At 52.7% G+C, this 5,000-nt stretch overlaps 1 non-coding gene across 1 annotated transcript in view; it reads right to left on the reverse strand.

Moving 5' to 3' along the window:
- Positions 1-1,644, reverse strand: part of LOC124587298 — a 1,910-nt gene extending 266 nt beyond the window's left edge. Inside the window, exon 1 of the ribosomal RNA XR_006975413.1 lies at positions 1-1,644. This exon is cut by the window's left edge and continues 266 nt beyond it. This is a non-coding gene — a ribosomal RNA (small subunit ribosomal RNA).
- Between the last annotated feature and the right edge of the window lie 3,356 nt (positions 1,645-5,000).

The raw sequence follows: 5,000 nt of genomic DNA on the forward strand, positions 1-5,000 counted from the left end.
GCACGAAGGAGGTTCAGCGGGTTACCCCGACCTTTCGGCCTAGGAAGACACGCTGATTCCTTCAGTGTAGCGCGCGTGCGGCCCAGAACATCTAAGGGCATCACAGACCTGTTATTGCTCAATCTCGTGCGGCTAGAAGCCGCCTGTCCCTCTAAGAAGAAAAGTAATCGCTGACAGCACGAAGGATGTCACGCGACTAGTTAGCAGGCTAGAGTCTCGTTCGTTATCGGAATTAACCAGACAAATCGCTCCACCAACTAAGAACGGCCATGCACCACCACCCACCGAATCAAGAAAGAGCTATCAATCTGTCAATCCTTCCGGTGTCCGGGCCTGGTGAGGTTTCCCGTGTTGAGTCAAATTAAGCCGCAGGCTCCACTCCTGGTGGTGCCCTTCCGTCAATTCCTTTAAGTTTCAGCTTTGCAACCATACTTCCCCCGGAACCCAAAAGCTTTGGTTTCCCGGAGGCTGCCCGCCGAGTCATCGGAGGAACTGCGGCGGATCGCTGGCTGGCATCGTTTATGGTTAGAACTAGGGCGGTATCTGATCGCCTTCGAACCTCTAACTTTCGTTCTTGATTAATGAAAACATACTTGGCAAATGCTTTCGCTTCTGTTCGTCTTGCGACGATCCAAGAATTTCACCTCTAACGTCGCAATACGAATGCCCCCGCCTGTCCCTATTAATCATTACCTCGGGTTCCGAAAACCAACAAAATAGAACCGAGGTCCTATTCCATTATTCCATGCACACAGTATTCAGGCGGGCTTGCCTGCTTTAAGCACTCTAATTTGTTCAAAGTAAACGTGCCGGCCCACCGAGACACTCACTCAAGAGCACCCTGGTAGGATTGCAACGGGGTCCGCCTCGGGACGCACGAGCACGCACGAGGCGCGTCGCACGCCTTCAGCTCGCCCCACCGGCAGGACGTCCCACGATACATGCCAGTTAAACACCGACGGGCGGTGAACCAACAGCGTGGGACACAAATCCAACTACGAGCTTTTTAACCGCAACAACTTTAATATACGCTATTGGAGCTGGAATTACCGCGGCTGCTGGCACCAGACTTGCCCTCCAATAGATACTCGTTAAAGGATTTAAAGTGTACTCATTCCGATTACGGGGCCTCGGATGAGTCCCGTATCGTTATTTTTCGTCACTACCTCCCCGTGCCGGGAGTGGGTAATTTGCGCGCCTGCTGCCTTCCTTGGATGTGGTAGCCGTTTCTCAGGCTCCCTCTCCGGAATCGAACCCTGATTCCCCGTTACCCGTTACAACCATGGTAGGCGCAGAACCTACCATCGACAGTTGATAAGGCAGACATTTGAAAGATGCGTCGCCGGTACGAGGACCGTGCGATCAGCCCAAAGTTATTCAGAGTCACCAAGGCAAACGGACCGGACGAGCCGACCGATTGGTTTTGATCTAATAAAAGCGTCCCTTCCATCTCTGGTCGGGACTCTGTTTGCATGTATTAGCTCTAGAATTACCACAGTTATCCAAGTAACGTGGGTACGATCTAAGGAACCATAACTGATTTAATGAGCCATTCGCGGTTTCACCTTAATGCGGCTTGTACTGAGACATGCATGGCTTAATCTTTGAGACAAGCATATGACTACTGGCAGGATCAACCAGGGAGCTGCGTCAACTAGAGCTGAGCAGCCGGCCGCCCGGGAGTGTGTCCCGGGGGCCCGCGCGAACACGCAAGCGTCCGCTCAATTATTCTGCAAACAGGAGGAGGCTGAGCTCCCCTGCACCATACACCTCGAAACCCTCTCAGGTCCCGGCGGCGCGCAGCGCCGTCCTAAGTACTTGGTCGGGTTCGAGAGAGGCGCAATCGCCCGGAGTTTGGCGAGTAGACGCTTTAGGTGCGACCACCCGTGCTCCCAACTGAGCTTGCCGCTGCCGACAGAGGCCCGGGAGCGTGCTGTCGTGGCATTGCCGGCGGGAGACAACACGCGCCACCTACGGTGACCGGCAGCTCCAACGCCAGCGCCACAGAAGGACAAAAGCCCCACTTGGGTGCCGAAGCGAACTCTCCCAGCACAGCGCACGCGCCAACACGTCCGCACAGCTGCGATACAAACCACCTGCGAGAACCGCAGAGGCGACCGAGCAGCAGACGGCGTCGCGGCGCCGAGCGCCGGGCGGCGGCGCATCCTCAGCGCACACAGTCCTCAATCGGACCAGCACACTGCAGATGTCCACCGCGCTTCGCACCGGGCCCGCGAGGACCTACTTTGGCCGCACGGCGCCGCGTGCAGGGTGCGCCGGCGCGCAGCTGCGCCGCCTGCCGCCTCCGTCGGCCGGCGCGCCTGCCACTGGCCGCCCCCACCAGCCGGCTGTAGCGCGTGCGCCCACGCACCGCACGGCCAACACGCCGGGAGGCCCCCCCTCACCGGCCGGGGACGGTCCCACCCAGCCACCGCCGCGTATCGCTTCACACCCACATGCCATTCACGTTCGTGGGCATGGTGGGTATCGCTGCAACAACCGGTTGGTAGCTCAACCGATCGTCGCCATCACTGATTCACCCCTAGCGAGAACAACCGCACCACAACGGTTTACCAGTTGTTCATTTGCGTAACGTCACCAGCAAACGTAGGCGTCCATCGCCATTTGCAAATTCAACGATTGTTGCATGCCTGTGTCAGGTGTCACGACACACTGTCTGCCCACATACACGCAACAACATGTCCACGCTTAGCGAACACGTGGAAGGTGGCCCCCGTACGTATGCGATGTCCATTGCGCGAACGACTGTCAACCGGCCTCTGTCGCATGTCGCAGATGTGGAACGCAGTGCACCGTGCTATCACGGTGTGTGAGAAGAGACGACTACGTCTGACAACACGCGCCACTACATCAACAGACGGCTCATGCTGATCGCCATCCAGGGCATACCACACTGCAATCCAGCTCTTATAGGGAGACGACACGTAGCTGAGTGCACAACATTTGGACCGCATGGTTCGCCGTTGTTGGCGCAGTCGTTGTACGGTCACATGTACCACGATGTATCATTCAGTACATGAGGACCAATGTGCAGTACAGTGTGTGATTTGGACGTACAACATCAGCGGACAGTTGACACAGGCCGTACCACAGCGTAGGCTAAGTGCTTCGCCATGCGAATGCCAATGAACAACTGCAAATGCCAATGAACAACTGCAAAGGGCATTGAGCATGTACGTCCTGCTGCCATCCACATTACAGTGTATAGCTGCAAGGTGTTTAACATGAAGCGATACACTGGGGACCGGGCAGTGCGAGTAGCAAACTATATTGCGGGGGTTGCAGTTAGGCAACACTACACTAATTTAACGCGTCGTATGACAATTACAGAGCAGGTTAAGGCCCAACGTGTGTTGGGTTAAGGCCCAACGTGTGTTGGGTTAAGGCCCAACGTGTGTTGGGTTAAGGCCCAACGTGTGTTGGGTTAAGGCCCAACGTGTGTTGGGTTAAGGCCCAACGTGTGTTGGGTTACGTTAAGGGGCAATGTGGGTTACGTTAAGGGGCAATGTGGGTTACGTTAAGGGGCAATGTGGGTTACGTTACGGCGCAATATAGGTTACGTTACGGCGCAATATAGGTTACGTTAAGGGGCAATGTGGGTTACGTTACGGCGCAATATAGGTTACGTTACGGCGCAATATAGGTTACGTTAAGGCGCAATATCGGTTACGTTAAGGCGCAATACAGGTTACGTTAAGGCGCAATACAGGTTACGTTAAGGCGCAATACAGGTTACGTTAAGGCGCAATACAGGTTACGTTAAGGCGCAATACAGGTTACGTTAAGGCGCAATACAGGTTACGTTAAGGCGCAATACAGGTTACGTTAAGGCGCAATACAGGTTACGTTAAGGCGCAATGCAGGTTACGTTAAGGCGCAATGCAGGTTACGTTAAGGCGCAATACAGGTTACGTTAAGGCGCAATGCAGGTTACGTTAAGGCGCAATGCAGGTTACGTTAAGGCGCAATACAGGTTACGTTAAGGCGCAATACAGGTTACGTTAAGGCGCAATACAGGTTACGTTAAGGCGCAATACAGGTTACGTTAAGGCGCAATACAGGTTACGTTAAGGCGCAATACAGGTTACGTTAAGGCGCAATACAGGTTACGTTAAGGCGCAATACAGGTTACGTTAAGGCGCAATACAGGTTACGTTAAGGCGCAATACAGGTTACGTTAAGGCGCAATACAGGTTACGTTAAGGCGCAATACAGGTTACGTTAAGGCGCAATACAGGTTACGTTAAGGCGCAATACAGGTTACGTTAAGGCGCAATACAGGTTACGTTAAGGCGCAATACAGGTTACGTTAAGGCGCAATACAGGTTACGTTAAGGCGCAATACAGGTTACGTTAAGGCGCAATACAGGTTACGTTAAGGCGCAATACAGGTTACGTTAAGGCGCAATACAGGTTACGTTAAGGCGCAATACAGGTTACGTTAAGGCGCAATACAGGTTACGTTAAGGCGCAATACAGGTTACGTTAAGGCGCAATACAGGTTAGGTTAAGGCGCAATACAGGTTAGGTTAAGGTACGACATAGGTTAGGTTAAGGTACGACATAGGTTAGGTTAAGGTACGACATAGGTTAGGTTAAGGTACGACATAGGTTAGGTTAAGGTACGACATAGGTTAGGTTAAGGTACGACATAGGTTAGGTTAAGGTACGACATAGGTTAGGTTAAGGTACGACATAGGTTAGGTTAAGGTACGACATAGGTTAGGTTAAGGTACGACATAGGTTAGGTTAAGGTACGACATAGGTTAGGTTAAGGTACGACATAGGTTAGGTTAAGGTACGACATAGGTTAGGTTAAGGTACGACATAGGTTAGGTTAAGGTACGACATAGGTTAGGTTAAGGTACGACATAGGTTAGGTTAAGGTACGACATAGGTTAGGTTAAGGTACGACATAGGTTAGGTTAAGGTACGACATAGGTTAGGTTAAGGTACGACATAGGTTAGGTTAAGGTACG

Source organism: Schistocerca americana, unplaced genomic scaffold (genome assembly GCF_021461395.2).
Source record: "Schistocerca americana isolate TAMUIC-IGC-003095 unplaced genomic scaffold, iqSchAmer2.1 HiC_scaffold_598, whole genome shotgun sequence".
In the NCBI taxonomy this organism is placed as follows: Eukaryota; Metazoa; Arthropoda; class Insecta; order Orthoptera; family Acrididae; genus Schistocerca; species Schistocerca americana.